The sequence below is a fragment of the Pongo abelii genome, chromosome 8 (genome assembly GCF_028885655.2).
Source record: "Pongo abelii isolate AG06213 chromosome 8, NHGRI_mPonAbe1-v2.0_pri, whole genome shotgun sequence".
NCBI lineage: Eukaryota > Metazoa > Chordata > Mammalia > Primates > Hominidae > Pongo > Pongo abelii.
Genome location: NC_071993.2, coordinates 124,189,654 through 124,211,654, shown reverse-complemented (window position 1 = coordinate 124,211,654; position 22,001 = coordinate 124,189,654). Strand labels below are relative to the sequence as shown.

The window sequence follows — 22,001 nt, the reverse complement described above, 5'->3', positions numbered from 1 at the left end:
ATAGGATGTGTTAAGTAGAAGAGGGGATGAATAAGATGGAGCTGTGAGACTCAGGAAGAATTCACAGAATTCACATGGATAATGAGTAAATCAATAACCTGTGGGAGATGTTGAAGACAGATACAATAAGTGGAACATATAATAGAACAAACCAGAGTGCTATGGACCAATTAGAGAGACATTAAAAGACCAAGTTGTAAGATACATTCATGCTACATCAGGGCTGACAGCTATCTGATTCCCAAAATCAGCCACTCATCCATCGGTGACACCCATTATGGTCCCAGTTGTGTTCTGCCCAAGAAGCAGGTAAACAGAGAGAGCTGTTCAGGAGGCTAATGGATGCTCCTGCTGTGGCCAGGAGAACTTGCCCCTGGCTCTCCAATAGCAAAAGCATGTATCGTTGCCTCGGGCATCTTCTTTCTGTTGGGTCCCTTCGCTCATCCTCAATTATGGTCCTTGTAACCACATCATTAAGAGAGAAAGTTAACATGGGTGGGAGGGATATGGGTTGGAGGAAATATGTGAAAATTGCATATTAAATGGCCCAGGATTCAGGAAGGGGACTTCCCACCTGCTTCTGTGGTATATGTGTTAACCTACCCCATCTCTTTCCTCTTGCTGCTCACTGTGTGTTTAAAATTTATTCAACAATCTGTGAGATTCAAGTATCTTAACTAGATCTTTCTATTCTATTACCTCCAGAATAGTTTGCCTGGTAGCACAATAGTTTGCCTGGAGATTAATTTCCTATACAACATATTAAAATAGTGCATTGTGAATTAGCTACTATGACTGCTGATTAGGGTGAGGGTTAGGGTTAAACCAGTTTCTGAATCTAGCTACTCCCCCTACCATAAAAACCACTTGCATTCAACAATTAGCCACTGCGTTAAGTGCTAAAGATACAATGATGAGAAAACAGCCATGATTCCTGCCCTCATGAAGTTTAGAACAGAAGAAAGACCATCTGGTAATCACACAAATAAATAACAAATAAATCTAACGTTTCAACCAGTGATAAACCCTCTGAAGAGAAAGTGCACTGAGGTCCTCTGAGAGCATATGCCAGGGGAATTTGACCCATTCAGAGAGGGTTAATTAAGCTAAGGGAAAAGGCATAAATGTCTCAGGCAGAAGGAATTGGCTATGCAAAGGCCACGTGATGGGATGATGTCATCAACCATTCTTTCAGCAGACAGCACTGACCCCACGTGCCCAGCCACACGCTAGAGGCAGGAATACAGGGAGAAAGACCAGCACTGCCCCAAGAAAAGCCCAAGATGACTGTCGGACCTAGGAGGATCCTTGGAGAACCTGAAAAGGTTTCACATTGCATGGAGGATAAGACTAGAGCCTTATAAGATAAGACATCACTGAGAGTTCAGTTGTTAATCCTGGGAGGGGTGAACTCATGAATGATCACTGGGTGTGTGGTGCATCCCTGGCTCTAGTCTTACCCTCCCTGCAACGTGAAAACTTTTGATGCCCCAACTCAAACCTAATTTTCAAGCCTTCATTAGCTAAAACCTCACCAAAGTCCAGCTTTAGGAGAAATAACAGATACTATTCCCTGGCTTATGCCAAACTCTTTACATGCATTGTTTTGTTTTTTTATCTTTGTAACTACCATGTGAGATTTCACTAAACTGACACTCAGAGAGAAGGTAAGTCATGCCCCCGAGTCATTCAGCTAATAAGTGAAAAGAAAAAAAAAAAATCAAGATCCAAACCCAGGTCATTCTGGCCCTAGAGCTGAAACTCAGTGAAAACCAAGCTCTAGCCAGGAATTGTGGTTAAAATAAAGCTTCAGCCAGCTGGATACTCCAGGGTGTTTAGGAATATGAAGTTTGTGGGTATATCTTGGTATTGTGGTTGTGTTGATGCTATTGTAGTTTTGGTAATGTGGTCGTCTTTTGACAATACATGCTGAAAATGCTTGCGATTAAATGTGGCAAGGTCTAGGTTTTACTTCCAAATAATCTGTGTGAATAGGGGAAGCAGTGTGTGTGTAGGTTTTGACAGCTGGGGAGGCAGAGTCCGTGGGAAGGAGGGGAGGAAATAGATTGGCCATAAAATAGATTTGCCTTCGTTATTTGGAGGTTGGGGACAGGTGCATGGGAATTCACTATAATATTCTCTTCTTTGGTGTATGTTGGAAATTTTCCATAAAATGTTTTTTTCCGAAACAAGTAAGTTCTGGGTTATGTTTCTATGGCCTACTCCTTCATCTCCAAATCCCATAGACTTTCACAATTATATTTGCCCCCATAATTGGAAGTTGTATGGGGCTGTTTCAAAAATCTGAGTCATCAAAGATGTAATCGACTTCCTACCGCCGGATTAGCAGGCAAAAATGTACCCGATACTTTCTCTACCGGAGCTGTGTTGGGCTCTGGGCTGAAACCCAGTCTCTCACAGGCCCTCGGAACAGCCCCACCAGTTAAGATCCATCCCTGACTTCCCACTCTGTAACCAGGGACAAGTTAACTAACTCCTCTTAGCCCTTAGTGTCCTCATCAATTATTACGTGGTAATAACCCCTCAGAGAGTCGCCGGGAGAATTAGCTCGGCGCGGTGCATGGGGCTAGAACTCAGGGCCCAGCACGTCTGACAATGCAGGTTTCCCCGCTCGCCTGTTGGGTTTTTGAAACGCCCTCAGCGGCGTTTTCCTCCTAATTCTGGTTTGGAGGAGCCATCTCTCTCCATCCCGTCTGCCAGCGGGGTTTGCTTCACACACAGACGTGGGCAGATGGCATCGGGGACACAGGTGTGACTGCCGAGAAGTTTGCGGCGCATTGGCGGTTCGGTTCACGAGACGCGGGCGTGGGGTGTGTGGGATGGGATGGTGTCGGGGGCGGGGGGCGGGGACAAGAGCGTGTTTGGTGGTGGTGGTTGGGAGTCCCGGCGATCTTTTTAAAATTCAGATGCCAACAGTTCTCCACCCCTGAACTTGAATGGGCTTTGGGTTTTTGTTTATTTGGGGCTTTTCTCCTCTTCTCAAGCACAGCGCTTGCCCCCAGAGGCCTGGCGTCGGGCTAGAGCCCGGCAGAAGGAGGGAGGCGACCGGCATCCGCGCTCGCTGATCAGTGAGGGCCGGGCCTGCTGCTGGGGAACGTGGAGGGGCTCCGGACAGCCACGCGCCCTGGCCGGTCACGGAAAGCTCTGAGGGACATTCGGTCGGCCTTCGGGGACGAGGCTGGCCGCCGCAGCGCGAACTGGGGGTGCGGGCGGAGCGGCTAGCGGCGCCGGAGTGAGTGGGGATGGAGCCCCGAGGGCGTGGTGCGCGCTCGGCTTCCTGCCGCCAGGGGGCGCCCACGGGCAGAGCCGGGCGGGGCAGCAGCTACAGAGAGAGGGGTGCGTGGAAAGCGACCAGGCCAGGCCTGCAGAGCGCAGCCCCGGCGCCGTGTCTCCAAGCTCGCTCCGACTAGTGTTGGGTCACCCTCGGCTCAGCCCCGGGGGAGGACGAAAGGGTTGGGTGCAAGGCCTAGCACCCAGTGGCCATTCATTAAATACGTGCTAGCTGACGAGCTCAGGAACGGCTCTAGGGAGCAGCTGGCTCGGAAACCTCAAGTCCAAGCCCACTCATTCCCGTCTCCGTCCCCGACGGCCTTTTAGTTACTGTGCCCTGGGCCGCGACGGCTTCCTTTTAGAGTGGGGCAGCAAGGGAGCCTCTGCGCAGCGAGGACACCGACGGGGCGGCGGGGAGGGGTTGTCCAGCGGTATCCCCGCTCCGTGCTCCTCGCCTTCCACTGCCTCCCCGGGACACAGCAGTCATGGCTTCGACTGTGACTTCTTAACCGGCTCCTCCCTGATGGCTGAGCTAAGCCACAGGAGAAGAGGAGGGCTTCCTTCCCGGGACCTTGGTCCAGGCGCCGGCCTGAGTGGTGCTCGGGTGGATAAGTCTGATCTGAGCACCACACGGGCCGGGCGCCGGGACCAAGGGGGCTCGACAAGAGGATCTCAGAACAAGCTCTGAGTCTCTGGAACTAGCTGGGGTGCGTGGAAGTGTGCGCCACGGCCCGCGATTCCTGGGAGCGTGTCTCGACTTCTGCCAGTGCCAACGCAGGAGAGAGAATTGCGGCTCAGAGAGGGCAGCGTGAATGGAAACCGAAGGGCGAGAGCTTGGCTCTCTAATGCCACCCAACTTAGTGGTTCAGAGCTTGGCCTCCAAGGAAGTTTCAGTTCAAGTCCCCGCTCTCCAACTTACCAGCTGTGTGATCTTGGGGGAAGTTAACCTCTCTGAGCCTGTTTCCTGCTCTGTAAAATGGAAATCTAAAAACTTAAACATCTACTTCTGTCGAGGCTGTTGTGAAGAAGTGGGATTGTGGATGCATAGTTCTTAGCACCGTGCCTGGCACAGGTTAAGGCTGGATACGTGGCAGCTGTGAGGCCCAGTGTTCTCGTAGCTGGCCTGGCCAGATGCAATCATAAGCGAAGATGACTCACTTCCCACAGCAGAGGTGTGCGAAGCCCTGCGCACCTGCTGTAGTCTGCACCCGGGCAGAAGAGAACCCAGGAGCGTCGGGACCTCCAAAACTCAGCCCTCAGGGCTGAGGACACTGCGCTGTTTCTGCCCCTCCTAAAACCGGAGGCCGCGATGCCCCTGTGCAGTACGGCTGGCGCCCACCCTACAAGCTGATTCCCGGGGGACTTTCCTGCAGCGGACGCTGGCAACCATCACGGCCGACCTTGACTGAACACATGTGGGCATCCTAAGGAAATTACCTCAATCCTCACACCATTCCTGAAAAAAACAAAGAAACTGGCGCTCAGAGAGGCGAAGTAACTCCCTCAAGGTCACACAGCTAGAGGGTGGCCAAGCTGGGACCCCAACCCACTCTGGCTCTGGAGCTGGCGCCGCTTCCTTCCTACCTCTCTATCAAGCTCAGTCCCAAAGCCTGGGACAAACCATCCGGTTGGGGTGGGAAAGGCCACGCGCGTCCTGGGGTCGAGGACCCTGTGCCCACGACGGCAGTCTTCTTCTCGGCACCCGTAGAAGCCAGTGCCAGACAAGTTGGGTTGGAAGGGGCGGGCTGGGCTGGCGGAAGGGGGCTCTAGGCCCCGCCCTGCCCGCGCCCCCGCGGATCACGCCTCGGTGCTCAGGCTCCTGCCAAGTTTGCCCCCATCGCTCAGGCTCCTGCCAAGTTTGCCCCCATCGCTCAGGTGCCCTTGGACTGAGTGACTAAAGACCTCGTTACCTCTCCAGCCTGGGGTGCGAGAAGGGGCTGGCCCTGATACCCACTTCCTTTCTTCTCTGGAAAGCCAAGGTGCCAAGGAAAGATGCCCTGGAAGCTGGTGTTCCTTAAAGAATGAACAGTCCCAGCTCCAAACGAGTCTCTCTGAACGCAAGCCTCTTCCTTCCGTTCGCCCGGGCCTGTAGTCGAAGTCTCCTTGGGTCCCCAGCCCCCTCCCGGGTAGACATCAGCCTGGAGGTGGATGCCGGAGTCGAGAAGGGTTGCGGACCATGCTGGGGACCTGGCTCAGGCAGTCAGAGGTCCGGGTCCTCTTTGGGGAAGTGAGCGCTTGAGGAGGAGGGAGAAAGGCTTTGAGTACGGCTTGGGGGACTTCTTGAGGTCCCTCAGGATAGCTTCTCTGTCAGGCGTGTAGCCAGGAAAGGAGACAAAATCTGTCCCGCGCAGCCCAGGGAGGAGCCTTGCAGCTGCGGAGGGGGGCAGTTTCGGCGCTGGATACCAGGGGGCAGTGCTGCGCAGCGAATCTGTCGGGCTCCAGCCGGCAGCCCGGGGCAGCACGTTTACTGAATTCCCTCCGTCTCTCGAATCCGCTGCAAAGTTCTTCCCAGAGCGCTCCTGACGCCAACAGCCCCCTCGCCCCGTAACATGCGAAAGAGGGCACGGTCCTCTCCCTCCGCGCGTTGCCGTCGGTGCGGGCGTCCTGGCTGTCTTTCCTTGGTAAAGGCAGCTACCACCTGGTTGGTTTTTGACCACTGACTTGGCCCTAGGGAAACGTAAGGTGGGGTGGCGGGGTGCCCCGTAGGGTTTTTGCAGGCCATGTGAGCAACCTCAGATTAGAGGTTTGAGGGGACTTTCTCAGCCTGGGCTGGAGCCCCCGAAAATGCAGGCGCCGCCTTTGAGAGGAAAAAAAAAAAAGCGCTGGAGGTGGGCCGCCTGCATTTGATAGCCTTCCGGGTTTACGTAGAAATCCATCCGAAGAAAGGTCCGATAGAAGGCGGAGAAGGCGGAGGCCCACCCCCGCCCAAGTACGAGCCATCCCCAAAGTACAGGTTCTAAGGGGGGCTGAACCTTCTCTCCAGGACCCAGCGCCAGGTCCACTACACCCCCAGAATCGGTGATGTTTGGGAAATGCCTTTCTATCCTAGAGGAGGCTGTGTCCAGGCTTAAAATGTGCAGAAGCAGTGAGCAGACGGGACCCGGTGACGTGCGCGGGGGTTTTCCCATCCAAGGGGCTAGTAACTCCACTCCCTGTCCGGTCCCGAGGAAAGAGACCGAGCACTCCGGGCTCCGGGGCCAAATGTGAGCCCAGGAGCTTGGTGAAATAGAAACAGGACATATTCTGTTTGGACTCGGCCTCCTTTTGCTGGGATTTTTGTTTTTGGTTTCTCTCTCGCTCTCTCATAGCGTTTTGCAATAAATAAAATAACGCATGTCTGTGTGTGAATGCTTTGCCCGTTCTTTGAAGAATTCACACTTTAAAATTGCTTTCTGTGAGCGCAGAGGAAGAACATATAAACCACCGTTATGTCATTTGAAACCATCAATAGCCCCCTTTTAAGGTTGTCTTTATTGTGGGAAGTCAAGGTAATGATTTTGTTGCTGTCTAATTTCATCCCAATGTATGGCGTTGCTTTTATAGCCTTTCAAAGGTAAGTGAAAGGCATCAATCTAGGGCCCTTTTTCTGGCCGATTAACAGTTTAAACTGGTTTTCTAACCCTGTCACAACTATTGGGCTGATAAACAGGATTTCTGCGGAGGCATTAGCAAGTCTGTAAATAAATCATTAAAAAAAAAAACACACACACACCACCTCAGGCAATTCTAAGTTCCTCCGACAAAAATAAACTATAAGTCCACAGGGATGTATGTGTGTATGCATGTGTGTGTTTCTCACCTCCAAGAAGAGGTAGTTACAAGTGACTTCTCAAGAGTTATTTGTGTCCTGGGTATTATTATTACTATTATTGTCATAATCTTAGGAGAAAGTGAACAAGCTGACGACACAGGGATGGAAATCAATGAGCTTGTGGGTTCTGCATTGACTCTACCTTATTGTAGGAAATGTCCCCCTTTAATCATTGGGTAAGACTGGCGCTGCTGTCAACCTTCTTTGACATAGAACGGTCCAAACAGAAATATCCCATTTTATTGCAAGGGGTCCTTGGAAGAAGATACTGTATGTGGACGGTACTGGGACAACTGCTGAAGAAACGACAGACATGAAGTCATACTTGACACCAACATAGGGATACCCATCTGTCACCTTTGATCTCCCCTCTCCCATGCCACTGAGAAATAGTTTTTTTTAAATAGAAGCAAAATGGCAAACTAGACAATTTGAGACTTAAATAAAAATAGCTTTAGGCCCAGACCCACTGGAAGCTTTTTCTCTTTGACGCTGCCGTGTTTCTCTGATGCAACAGAAACCTCTGACTCCCCGCCCGGGGTCTCGCACCAAGGCCAGACAGCCCCGCTCCCGGGGTCACCCGAGGGTTACCTTTGGGTGCAGGCGCGGCCTCTTTCTCCGAAGGGAGGGGCAGCTCCCCCAGTGCAAAATGAAGGAGAAATGATAAGCAGCGGTGAAACCGTCTAGAGGCCCAGCCTGGCACCCGCCCCGCCAGGTGCTGGGGGAGGCGACAGCCTGCAGCGCCAAGGGGATGCTCCTCGGGCGCAGCGGGCGGGACAGCTTGGGCTGTCCCTTTTGTCTTCAACGCTCCTCTTGCGGCGAGTTCCGGGAGTTTAGGGCCCCGGCCCAGAAAGGAAAAAGCGAGAAGGCGAGTCTGGGCTCTGTAGGAGTGCAGCCGCTGCCGAGTCCGAGAGGCCCCAGGCCAGGCCAGACGTTGAGGTGAGGTTGCCTGGCAGGCGGGGACCCCAGCTCGGAGAGGGTTCTCCGCGTCCCCAGCCGTCGGCGCAGGAAGTTGAGGCGGCCAACATGCCTTCGTCCCCACTCGACTCCCGGGCCCACGTGCTGGTCCACGCCGGGAACCCGAGAGCATCGCGACTAGGGGGCTGCGGGACGCCTCCCGAGCGTCGAGGAAAGACAGGACCGGGGGGGTAGGCGGGGCCCACGCGGTTGCATTTCGCGCCCCGCCGCCGCCTTCAAGAAGCAGAACCCGGAGCCCCACCTGCACCCTCACTCCGGCCCCCGAGCCCGGCCTGGCCGGCAGTGCTCGGAGAGGCCCCGGGTGGCGCTGTCTCCTCCCCTCCTGCAAACGCCACCGCTAGAAAATCGCTCCCACCCCACCCGGCCAGGCGAGCCACCGACCCGGGGCTGCGTCCGCCTCGGTTCAGCCTCTCCGGGTGCGGATCCCAGGCCCGGCCAGCCGACGGAGGCTGGCGGAGCGCAGAGTCCCGGCGACTCCCACCCCCCGGAGGGGGCACGGGGACTTGCGTGGGGCGGGCGGGGGCCGGGATTCCGGGCGGGGCGAAGGGACCCAGCTCGGCTGCGGGGCGCGCGGTCGCTCTCCCTCGGGACTGCGGCTCGGATCCCTTCCTACCTCTCCCGGTCCCTCGCAGGACTCTACATCTCCTTCGGCGTTTCCTCTCCCTCCCGGAGTTTCCACCCTTCGGCTTGTCTTGCTCTCGGCTCCTTCGCCCACCCTTTCCTCCCCACCTTGTCCCCCGCCCCCACTCTTCTGCAGTTTGTGACTGAGAGCGCCCCAAACAACCCCATCAAGCCAATAAACCCAAAATGTAAGCACTGCCCAAACCCGTGTGCTTATCCTGCCGCTTCTAGAAGGCAAATTGATACGGGGTGGATTTGGAACGGCTTTCTCAGAGAGGCCCGAAAGCATTCAAAAATTCTAAGTCAGGAGACAGCTGGCTGTTTTCTTAGCACCTCTGCAGCGCTGAGGATGTCTTCATCCTCCTCAGACACCCCCAGCCCAGGGATGTTAGCCCATTGCCCAGATGGAAGACAGAGCAGGGAGGTAACCCCAACGGTTACAAACGTGATTCTTCTCATGTGGTGGACTCCAGTCTTTTGAATACGATCTCTACCTCTTGTTTTCCCTTCTTATTTAATTTCTTGATGTTTTCTTGGATGGCTTAAGCGACAGGAGGAAGAGAGGGCAAAGGCAGCCCCCGTACCTTTCAATAGAGTGAAATGGCCTGAAATTACAGCTACGTAACTATCAAAAATGAAACTGTGTTTGTGAAAATCTGTAACCCTAGCTATGTAATTGGAGACATTCATGAAAAAAGGATATTGCACAGGTGAAAGTGATTTTACAATTGCTTTCATATTTTTAATATTTTTCAAAATTGTTGAGAGGACTTTTCCTGAATACAAGGTTGAATGTTTCGGCTTGGAAAGTTCAGTGTAGCCCTAGTCATTGGAAGGCTACAGTTATCATAAATTGCTTTTAAAGTGTTTATTAAAGTGATTGAAATTTGTTTCTTTAAAAAAAAAATAGTCTCTGAACTTGCAAACTTCCTACCTTACCAAATAGACTTTCCTGAGACTTGAAAATGGTTCCCATGAACTTTCTCATGGCAAAATTACACAGTAAACATGTTCCTGGAACTCTTTTTAAAAAGGAGTTGGAGCCCAATCTTCACAACCATTCATTTTCCTGCCAGATTCTTTGCATTGGGCATTTCCCTGTGTGCCTGGGACCTTACTGTTGTTGAAGCAGAAGTTCTCATATAGGAAATTTTGCATTGCTGGAGAACTCTGCTTTAGGGCAAAGGCTGAAATGATACAGGCTTAGGCATCCCATGCCTACTGAGTGAGTGGTCATCCCATTAAATATTTTGGGCATGCTGACAAGGTAAGGAAGATGCAGAAACTCCTGACCAGATTTATGAAGGCTGAAGACAGAATTCTAAGCAGTCCCTTGTTTTGCATGAAGCACTGTGATATTGAGGAAGAGGAGGCGTTAAGATCGGAATTGCCCAAAGTGTCTATGCACCTTCATATTTTTTACTAATTATCACCCCTTTTCCATTTCTCGTTGTGTTTGGCCAGCCCTGAATACCTGGAGACTGATCCGGGAACTGTTTGCTTTCGTTTCTTCCCACATATTTTTATTAACAGCTTGAACTGATCCTGTCTAATCCAAATTCTTATACTTTGATCTTGTCCCTTAGCATCCACATTAAAGAGTTTTTCTGTTTCCACCAAATTTTTACCTCCTCCCACAACTTAACTTTGTCCCTATGCTAGTTCTCTTTGCTTATTATTCTCCCGTTTATTCTCTCGACTTGAGGTTTCTGTGATGGTTACTTACATTAGTGACCAGATTGCCAAAGCACCTTCAAAAGTAACTGATGCCCTTTATTACGTACTGGAGTTGCATTTAACCAGGGAATCCTCATCAAGCCAGAAAGGTGAGGGAGAAAACTGAGATAATCACATACAGGTAACTGAGGGCAAAAACACTGTTTTGTCTCATCATTGAGTTTTTTCTAAATGAATGTTTTTAAATTAGAAATATCAGATTAATGACTGTAATAAAAATATAAATTGCCTCTTTCCAATGGGTATTCAGGCCAGGATCCTCTTCTACCAGTGACACCATGAAACACAGAAAAGTTGTGTGTCTGGCCCCAAATGCTTAGTTCCTGTTACTAACAATCGATATGGCGTTCTTCTTTGTAGGGAAACCTGACCTTAGAGGAAATGGAAAAGTTGGAGAGACACTGAGCACTGATATGAAATAACTCTCTTGCTGAAATACGCGAAGGGAGTCCCAGCAGCCATATTAGTATTTCCACGTCCTGTGTCAGCCCCAAGTAGAGAGAACTTGGAATGGGAGGGGAAATGGCAGCCATCAGGAAACGAAAAGCTGGCCCAGAGAATTCTAAGCAAGTCAATCACCAGTCAAAGTAAGGAGGTGTTTTTTTGTTTTTGTTTTTGTTTTTGTTTTTTTTTTAATATCCACTTGCCATTTGTTTTACCCAATTCAAAATTTTTTTCCCAAGAAAAAAAATACACTTGTAAAATGTCTCATTAACAGCAAAGATGAATTGGACCTCAACCTTTGAATGCCATGCTGCTTTAAAGGAAATTGTAGAAGTTCGTGGAATGAAAGAATACTGCCAGCATGCATTCGGACTATTTTCCATCTGTGTGGTAGAGTCTGAGCTGTGTGTTCTACAGAAGCTCCAGTTGGCAGAAGGACGACTTTGGCCCTGAATTTTCATTTATTTTTGTTTCAAAAATGAAAGGATAGTTGCTATTTTTCCAAAATTTAGAATTTTAAATCACTACCCACTTTTGATCTCTGATTTAAATCTTGTTTTGAGAGACACATTAGACAGTCTCTACATATTATATTATTTTGCAAGGGAAAAAAGGAGAAAAATCGGAAAGTGCTGACTTTCTGTGTCAAATGAATGGATTATTGGCTTCATTCTTCTTTATTTTATAAAGGTTTTCTTTTCAAGAAATGCAGAACTTTACCAATGCAATATATATCAGTCTAATCGGCAATCATAAAATGGGTGGCATGAGGGTGGAACATGGCAGCAGGGAGATCTCAGCTGGCAGCAAAGCATGAAGTGGTGATTGTGTTTTTATGGAAAGCCTGTTTTGTCCAGTGGCTGATGAAATTCAAAATGGTCCCCTAAGCCTATCTCTGAAGCCAGCAGTTCAGAAACAGTAGAGCTAGCAGCTCTCTTAACATCTGTACCCTGCCCCCTATTTACCCAACGACACCCCAGCCCAGAGCACCTCCAAATGTAAGACTTAATATAACCAAATGGAAGCTGCTAGGAGGTACTCAGTTCCAGGATCAACAGTTTTTGCTTTAAAAAGAAGGTAGCAGTTCAGCCCCTTGTTTGTTTTTGCCTATGCATTTCCCTACCAGCGGGAGACCATTACCCAGGACAATGTTCTATTCCATTGTCATTATCTCCTACGGAACTAAAACAATGCTCTGTTTGGCCTCCCAGGCAAGGGGGATTTGTTCCACTCTTCTTTAAGCAGAGTTTCCAACTGAGTTTCTGACCCAGTCACTTGATATCCAGCAGGGATACCTGGTGACAATTTTTTAAAAATCTGCTATCTTGTGTTTTGTAATTTCATTCTCTGAGAAATAGCCCAGAAACTTGATTCACAATCAAGAGGAATCACACCATGGCTAAGGGAAGAGGGTTTGCTCAAGCTGCATGAGCTCTATAATTTAAATCAGCCAGATAGGATTTATTTATAGTTGTTTTATCTTTTTTTGTTTTGCTATTGAATAGCGAACCCTAAAAGGTTTCATAACATTGTGTTGTTGATTCTCAAACCCCAAAAGGTTGGGAACCACAAGAGCTGAGATGTTTTCCATTAGACCAGGGTGTTTCTTTTCTATTTCTTTTTAAATACATAAGTAAATTATAAATGTAGATAGAGATGAGATTGAGATAGAGATAAATGATGCCAAGATTTCTAACATTTATGACAAATGCTGGTGAACAATAACTAGTTGGAGCTATTTTGTCATACTTGAGATTTTTCCAGAAAATAGAACAAGCCCACAGAATGGGCTTAATCTGCCAAAGCATCTCCCTCTTTACAAGCATCTACACAGGCCTCCAGCCCTAAGTACTTTCACCTGGACAATGTTGTGAAGCTTCATCCAGTACTAGTAGCAGAAAGACTTGTTTACTTTGGAGCTAAGCAGTGAGTAGGACACTTTAGACTTTGTTTTGTCCTTGGACTCAAGGCAAACTAATTGTTAGCATCACTCCAGTTGTTGCTATAATTTTATTACTCATATGTAGCTATCAGTAACTTGAGAAACTGAAATGTAACTGCTGCATATAATAAAAAATCAATGGCCAAGACTGGCTACCTGAGGGGACTGAGTCCCATGCTAATGAGGCTACGATTTTATACTGATTTTGTTTTGTTCTGAGACGGTAATCTAATAACCGCCGTCTCCAGCAGCTCGGTGGCTGAATTGGTGGAAACCTATCCTCAGATGGCTAGTGGAGAAACAGTTCAGAGCCCAGATCATGCTGGAGAGCAGGAAAGCCTTGGTGAAAGATGAAATGGCAAAATGCTTAAGAGCTGGGGATCAGGAGGCAGACACACCCACATTTGAAGCCTGGCTCCCCCATTTGCTCTCTAGGTGATAGAGTAAGTTACTAACCACTCTGAGCTTTTGTTATCTCTAAGAGTAGAAGAAATAAAAGGAATAGTGCCCCATTATTTGTAAGAAAGTGTGAATGACAAGGTGCAGGTAAACCATTCCACACTCAATATTAGCAATTGTCATTATTATTTGTGTATACAATGAACAGCACTGCCCATTGAAGGCTCTAACCCTAGAGTCCTTCCCAACCCTGTCTCTATCACTTGAAAGAATATCCACTCTGTGAGTGTTGTGCTTACACATTTTGTTCCTAGAGCCCAGCCGACTTACTGTCATGCCCGAGGGAAGCTTCATTTCGTTGATCTGTGTGGGTTATACATTTATGGATTTATTCCACAAATCACAGTGGTCTTCACAGTCATAATGATTCTTCTTTACGAAAAATAGTTGAGAAAGCTAGAATATATTTTTAAGCCCTACTTTTACAAATGGGAACCCACAAGCAGAAATTAACTGGCATATTACTGTGTTCCATTTACGTCTAAGGTTGAAATCATTAAGGCCAACACGTTTTATTTTTCCTTAAGGATACCAGACATGTGACAAAAAAAGCTTTCATAAGGAATGCCTGAAATAAGGGAGAAGTTCTTACAATGGCTTGTAAGAAGTTCTCATTTCCCTACTGACGAATTGAGAGGGTCAGAGAAGTCTATGGAACAAAAGAGTTCCACTCCAGCTTTGAGTGAGACAAAATTTTTAAGGTCATGGCTGTCTTTTTTTTTTTTTTTTTTTTTTTTTTTTTTGAGACAGAGTTTCCCTCTTGTTGCCCAGCCTAGAGTGCAATGGTGTGATCTCGGCTCACCGCAACCTCTGCCTCCTGGGTTCAAGCAATTCTCCTGCCTCAGCCTCCCAAGTAGCTGAGATTACAGGCATGTGCCACCACACCCGGCTAATTTTGCATTTTTACTACAGATGGGGTTTCTCCATGTTGGTCAGGCTGGTCTCAAACTCCTGACCTCAGGTGACCCACCCACCTCGGCCTCCCAAACTGCTGGGATTACAGGCGTGAGCCACCGTGTCCAGCCGTAGATCATGGCTGTCTTTAATACCCTTTCCTTAAAGTTCCCTGGTCCTACATGTGTGAATTCTGAAATATTCTTAAAGGGTCATGCTTTTGATGGCATTACATTGGTTTTTTGTGATATGATCCCATTACACATCATGATGTCATGGTGTATGATGTGTTTGCAGAAAGTCCAGGATTATGGCAACAAGTGAACCGGATAACCCTTCTGCTTTCTTACAGCTCTTCTGAAAACTTCCTTGTTTTGCCTTTTCAAACATCAGGGGCACGACTTATGAGAGCCAAATTTTGCCCAGCATGCTGTGTCATGGGTTCCAGTCCATGGAGCTCCGTCATACTCTGCTGGGCATCCTGTGTCTTAGTCCTCTCTTCAGGTCCAGTTTCTACATCCCTTATCTGTGTTATCTCAGGCTTCAGAAGCTTCTCCATAACGTGAGCTACTTTCCCCTCATCACTGGGTGTTTATTTATTTTTACTGAAGCCTGAGCCCTGTAACCTTACCACACTGGCCACAGCTTCAGGAGAGAGATCACTGCTCTCAAGAACTTACAGTCTAGTGATGGATACAAATGTACATGAAAAAATAACTAGCAATGGAAAACAAGGCATGAAATGCGATGAAACGTGGTCAAGATGCTAAGTGCTATGACATATCACACTCTGAACCTCACTTTGCTCATATGAAAAGCTGGAGAGAATCTTCCCAAGCTTAGCGCAGCCTCATAGGATTTTGGTGAAAATCAGATGAGATAGTAGGTATGGAAGATTTCTGTCCACTACAAATCCATTACACCAAAAAATTAAGAGGTCTTGTCAAATCATAAAATTAACAGAATTATTATTAAACCTTAAGAGGGCACTTGAGATGATAAATGTCAGATTTAGTAGCATGGTTGTATCATTCTATCTGGGGTGGGTGCAGGAGGGAGGGAGTGCCGTAGGAATGGGTACACAGAGGGCCTTCAATTCCGTTGGTGTGCTGTGTGTCTTATGCTCAGTGGTGGTTATACAAATGTTTGTCATCTCATTTTATAAATTTTGGTAGATATTAAATATTATAACATATATAATTTAGTTATTGAGTTTTTTTTGTTTGTTTTTGTTTTGAGATAGAGTCTTGTTCTGTTGTCTAGACTGGAGAGCAGTGGCACAATCTTGGCTCACTGCAACCTCCACCTCCCAGGTTCAAGCAATCCTCCCACCTCAGCCTCCTAAGTAGCTGGGATTACAGATGCCCACCACCATGCCCAGCTAATTTTTTATTTTTACTAGAGACGAGGTTTCACCATGTTGGCTAGACTGGTCTCCAACTCTTGACCTCAAGTGATCCGCCCACCTCAGTTTCCCAAAGTGCTGGGATTACAGGCGTGAGCCACCGGGCCCGGCCAGTTATTGAGTTTTAGAAGTGTCATTTTCCTGATGAGGAACTGAGATCTAGAGATGGAAATGCTTGCCTAGAATCAAATAGCCTCTTAGTAGCTAAGCTGGTGCTAGATCTTCATTGTTTCCACTCCCCCTCAATGTGTATTTCCTTTGTCCTCTGTAGATCTTGCAGTCATCCTGGGTTCCCCTTTCCCTCACACTCAATCCAACAGCAGGTCCTGCCATGTCTACCTTCTAGCTATGGGTTGCATCTGCGCACTTCTCACCCTTGCCTGTGCATCAGGGCATTCCCCAGCTGCCCTTGACTGAGGGTAGAAGGGGAAGCATAGAGTCAGGCAGGGCTATGGTACAGGTTTCCTGGTTGGGTCTAAACTGAAGGAGCATTGTATTTATTCAGATGGAAAACATAAGGAACCAGCACATCTGTTACGTGTACTTTCATAAGACGTTTATGTAGTTATATTTGAAAGTACTCTAACAGTATGATGTGTTATTACAAAAAAATTTTTTTGAGATAAGGCCTTGCTCTCTCACCCAGGATGGAGTATGGTAGTGCAATTGTAGCTCTTAGCAGCCTCAAGCTCCTGGGCTCAAGTGATCCTCCAGCCTCAGCCTCTTGAGTAGCTAGGATTGCAGGTGTGCACCACTACGTGCAGCTATTTTTTAAATTTTTTGTAGAGACAGGGGTCTTACTACATTGCCCAGGCTGATTTGGAACTCCTGGCTTCAAGCGATCCTCCTTTTTCTCCCTCCCAAAGTGCTGGATTACAGGCATGAGCTGGTGCCCAGCCTGAAGTGTTGTTTATAAATGCATATGTGCATGGGGAGGTGTTTAGACATGGTTCTGCAGCCATTGAAAGAAAGGCACCTGCTTCTCTCCTATGCTCATCTTTGAATGCCAGGATTGAGTTCCACATCTTCAAAGATGCCGTGGCCACAGTCTGGCTCTCACCCCGGCCAGCGCTTTCTTTCTTCTGAACTCCTTCCCCACATGCAGCCTGGACAACAAAGTTTAGCCCTCAGGCATGTCTTGATTCATTTGACATTTCAGTGGAAGATTAGAAGTATCCTGCACTAGGAGCACATATGGTAGGTGAGGTCCCCTCTTGCAACCCAGGAGGCTCTGTGCTCCCTGAGAGTGGGTTTCAGCACATTATGTGGCCGGTAGGTGCTCCTTAAATATTTGCTGGGTGAACGAATGAAGAGCCTCCTCACTGGGGTCCCTATTTGCACTCTTACATTGCTATGAGGTATCTTTACTCTGTTACAGGGGTCTTTTAAAAGCATTGATCAGATTGCAAACTCTTGTGGCTGCCCATTGCTCTTAGAATAAATATAAACTCCCTCTCGTAGCCTACGAAGCCATTCTATGGCCAGTTGCCTGCTTCCTTTCCAAGCTCTTCTTTCACTCTCTCCTTGACTCAGCCAAAGCAGCCTTCCTCTGTTCCTCTAATATGCTACACGTTCCTGCCTCAAGGCCCTTGCCCTTGCCTTTGTTCTACCTGGGAATCTCTTTCCCTGGGTCTGCACATGCTTGGCCAAAACAGTCCCAGTCACACATTCTATGACCTTGTAGCACTTACCACTGTCTGAATTATCCAGCTGATTGATGTGTTTACCTGTTCCTTGCCTGCTGCTACCCTCTCCCTCTAGACTTAAATTCCTAAGCCAGGCATGGTGACTCACGCCTGTAATCCCTGCACTTTGGGAGGCTGAGGTGGGCAGATCACTTTAGGTTAGGAGTTCGAGACCAGCCTGGTCAATATGCTGAAACCCTTTTCCTACTAAAAATACAAAAAAATTAGCCAGGCATGGTGGTGCATGCCTGTAATCCCAGCTACTCAGGAGGCTGAAGCAGGAGAATCGCTTGAACCTTGGAGGCAGAGGTTGCAATGAGCTGAGATTGCGCCACTGCACTTCAGCCTGGGAGACAGAGGGAGACTCCATCTCAAAAAAAAAAAAAAAAGTCCTTAAGAACAAAGCCAATATTTGCCTTTTTCACTGCTATGTCTCCAGCCATTTAACCTAAGAGTGGCAATTCTTAGTTGCTCAGTAAATGAATGAATGAAAAAAAATCATTCCACACTGTTATGGACTGAATTGTGTTCCTCCAAAATTCATATGTTGAAGTCTTAACCCCCAATATGACTGTATTTAGAGACAGAAACTTTAGGGAAGAGATTAAGTTTAAATGAGGTCATAAGGTTGGACCCCTAATCCAATACGGCTGGTGTCCTTTTCAGAAGAGGGACACCAGATCTTTCTTTCCTCATGGGCACAGAGGAAATGCTATGTGAGGACATAAGGAGGAGACAGCCATCTATAAGCCAAGAAGAAAGCCCTCGCCAGAAACCAACTCTAATGGCACCTTGATCTTGGATTTCTAGCCCCTGGACAATGAGAAAATAAATGTCTGTTGTTTAAGCACCTAGTCTGTGGTATTTTGTTGTGGCAGCCCCAGCAGACTGACATACACACCATCACTTACCAGCTGGCTGGCCTTGGACAAATCATTTAACCTCTGTTTGCCTTAGTTTTTTCACCTGTTAAGTGGAGTTAGTCATAGGCCCTGCCTCATAGAGTTGTGGTCAAAGATTAGATGAGTTAATATATGTAAGACCATTAGGATACTATTTTAGTGTTAACTGTTTGTATTAGTGTTAGTAAAGCAGGTTCGATTACATTTACCGAATAACAGCAATAATGCAAAATTTTAGAACTCCTGATAGGATATCTGGAATTAAAATGTCACTGCAGAAAAAGGTGGCTTAGAGAGGTGCCAAAATTAATGGGCAGATGCAAGGGGACGGAAGAGGAGAAGTTCTCAGGGAGACAGGCTTGGAGGAGACAAGCTATGAGATGTGTCTAGGGGCAGCACACAGGGTAGTCTGGCTTGGGCAGAGAGACTGTAGAGGAGAGAATCTTATTTTTACTTGCACAAAAACACCAGTGTTACAAAGCAAGGGAGAAGCCAGCAGATGTTCTGGGCATGTTTCCTGTCAGTGGTGACTCCATTCTCTGGACCTGCCTTCCCAGGCTTGTCATCAGGCCCTGTTCCCTGGCTCATCGTCAGCTGTTACTCCTCTCCTTGGTGCCATGTCTGTCAGAACAGTCTGCTTCTCTTGTTCTTCTCCAGTCACACCCTTGAGTGATCATCCTGGTGTGGCAGTGCCTGTCTCTTCATTTCTGAGCCTCTGTGCTATACAGTCCCAGCTCTGCTTTTCTGTCCCTCTCCTCCTTTTTGACATACAGAGATTTGTTCTTTAAAGAAAATTTCAACTGGAATGTTGAACTGCTGTCAAGTGAATTGATCTGCACAATTTTGCTGTTTTTAATCCTTCTTCCCTGCCACAGGACTGAAACAGGGCTGGAATTTTCCTCTCCGGGGCAGTTATTGCCTTCATCTTTCTTCTTTGCTCTTCTCCTGGAGCTAAGTAACTCACCTTTGCCTCCAGGGACACATACCTGTGTTCTCTTACTGTTCCCCATCTGGTCAGGGTAAACACCAGTCCACTGTGTCTGCCACCAACTCTCTGGGTGCAGAAACACAGGCCTTGCAACAGAAGATATAGGCTGTTCTCCTGATTCTATTCCTGTTTTCTCCATCCTTGTCACTCTGGGGCCTCTGAGCCTCAGTTTCCATATCTGTAAAATGGGACGGGCGGTAGGGAGATGATTGTGAAAGCTCTTGCTAACTCCTAACACATGGGGTGGATGTGGCTGTTTGTGTTGTTTTCACCACTTGCCTGTCATTTGTTCTCTTACATTCACTGGCTTCATGGTGGCTGGATCTCTAAACTGGGGAGGAAAAAGGGAGGGAGGCCATTCTGCTTCAAGGCCCTTCCCCCATCACAGGGCTTTTCTGATGTGATCTGGGTTCTAAGTACTCTACCGATGGTGCAAACCAGACGGGGCAGTCTTGTTAGATGTTTTTTTTTTTTTTTTTTTTTCCAAGAGCAGCAAGCAGTGAGAACCCAAGAGTGCCACTGAGGCTCTCCCACTTTGTTAGCTCCTGGGAGAAAAGAGAGCTTACACCCCCACCTTCTCATGCTGCCCAACTTGATAGATATAATATTTGGAATGCCTGTTCTTCATGATATCATCTTAGATTCAGATGGCTCAAGGCTCAAACAGGTCATGTGAGTGGCCAGGCCAGCCTCATGGGGACCTGGAGCACACAGGCCCCTTCAGGAGGGGTGGTCACCCCTCACCTCCAGCTGACTTTTTTTTTTTTTGAGACAAAGTCTCATTCTGTTGCCCAGGCTGGAGTGCAACGGCACAATCTCGGCTCACTGCAACCCCCATCTCCCAGGTTCAAGCAATTCTGGTGCCTCAGCCTCCCGAGTAGCTAGGATTACAGGCACACACCACCACGCCCAGCTAATTTTTGTATTTTTAGTAGAGACAGGGTTTCACCATGTTGGTCAGGCTGGTCTCAAACTCCTGACCTCAGCTGATCCACCTGCCTCAGCCTCCCAAAGTATTGGGATTACAGGTGTGAGCCACCACGCCTGGCCTCCAGCTCCTCCAGCTGACTATTTACACGAAAAAATGAGCCCAGGGCAACCACGTCATTTATGTTAAAAAAAAAACACACACACACACAAAAAAAACTGGGAATTCAAGTTTTTAGCTAAAATACCTGTTATGGTTTGGCTCTATGTCCCCACCCAAATCTCATGTTGCATTGTAATTCCCAGTGTTGAAGGAGGGACCTGTTGGGAGGTGATGGGGGCAGATTTTCCCCTTGCTGTTCTCATGATAGTGAGTGAGTTCCCACAAGATCTGGTTGTTTAAAAGTGTGTAGCGCCTCCCCCTTCACTCTCTCTCCTGCTCCACATGGTAAGATGAGCTTGCCTCCCCTTTGCCTTCTGCCATGATTGTAAGCTTCCTGAGGCCACCCAGACATACTTCCTGTACAGCCTGTGGAACCATGAACCAATTAAACCTCTTCCCTTTTATTTTTTCTTTCTTTCTTTTTTTTGAGATGGAGTCCCATTCTGTCACCCAGGCTGTAGTGCAGTGGCACAATCTTGGCTCACTGAGACCTCTGCCTCCTGGGCTCAAGTGATTCTCCTGCCTCAGCCTCCTAAGAAGCTGGGACTACAAGCGCCTGCCACTATGCCTGGCTAATTTTTGTATTTTTAGTAGAGATGGGGTTTCGCCATGTTGGCCAGGCTGGTCTTGAACTCCTGACCTCAGGTGATCCACCCACATCGGCACCCCAAAGTGCTGGGATTACAGGTGCGAGTCACTGCGCCGGGCCATATTGCTAATTTTAAAAGTGTTTTTAAACACATTAAACCCGGCCTCTTTTCTTTTCTTTTCTTTTTCTTTTTTTTTTTTTTTTTTTTTTTTGAGACGAAGTCTCACTCTGTCGCCCACGCTGGAGTGCAGTGGCGTGATCTTGGCTCACTGCAAGCTCCATCTCCCAGGTTCACGCCATTCTGCTGCCTCAGCCTCCCAAATAGCTGGGACTACAGGCTCCCGCCACCACGCCCGGCTAATTTTTTGTATTTTTTAGTAGAGACGCGGTTTCACCATGTTAGCCAGGATGGTCTCGATCTCCTGACCTTGTGATCCACCCGCCTCAGCCTCCCAAAATGCTGGGATTACAGGCGTGAGCCACTGCGCCCAGTCTCTTTTCTTGATAAATTACCCAGTCTCAGGTAGTTCTTTATAGCAATGTGAGAATGAACTACTACAATACGCTTATTCTTAACATAGTGGAAATTAACTCAAATGTTTTAAAATGGAAAAAAATTCAATGACCAAACAGAACCCAAAACCTCACACTGGATTTGGCTCAGGTTTTCAGCCTCTGCTTTAAACTAATCCACGTCGTCACCTTCGAAGATGCTCAGAGTTATTGTTCTGTGACGTGACCTATTTGTGTTTTTCCTGGGGCCTTGGTGCCTCAGAATGACAGTAATGGTAGATATTGTGGAGGGGATATGTTTTTGGTAACAGCACATGGAAAGTCACCTACTCCACCTTTGGGCCAGCTTGTCTAAATACCCAGCTGCAGTCATATAATTTACAGAGCCTGGTGACTCTACCATCAAGCATGTAGTCTCTGCCTAAGCACCCAACTCCCTTAGGCTTATCATGTTGATCACAGAATCTGAGAATGTTAGAGCCAGGAGGACCCTTGGAATCACCCTGACCTGCCTCCTGCTTCAGCAAGAAAGTGAAGGTCACATGGGGTAGGGTCTTGCCTGGGGTCACTCAGCTTTTTAGTGACCCACTTGGAGCAATAGCATAGCCTCTTAAACCTCTGACTCTATTTTCTTCCCCTTTTCCTATAGCTT

At 47.9% G+C, this 22,001-nt stretch overlaps 1 long non-coding RNA gene across 1 annotated transcript; it reads left to right on the top strand.

Annotated features, from left to right (window-relative positions):
- Nucleotides 1-2,557: 2,557 nt before the first annotated feature.
- On the top strand, nt 2,558-18,114 carry LOC103891735 (uncharacterized). The gene is made up of 3 exons (XR_655972.4): nt 2,558-2,770; nt 10,799-11,025; nt 17,934-18,114. It is a non-coding gene; the product is annotated as an uncharacterized LOC103891735 (long non-coding RNA).
- The last annotated feature ends 3,887 nt before the right edge of the window (nt 18,115-22,001 follow it).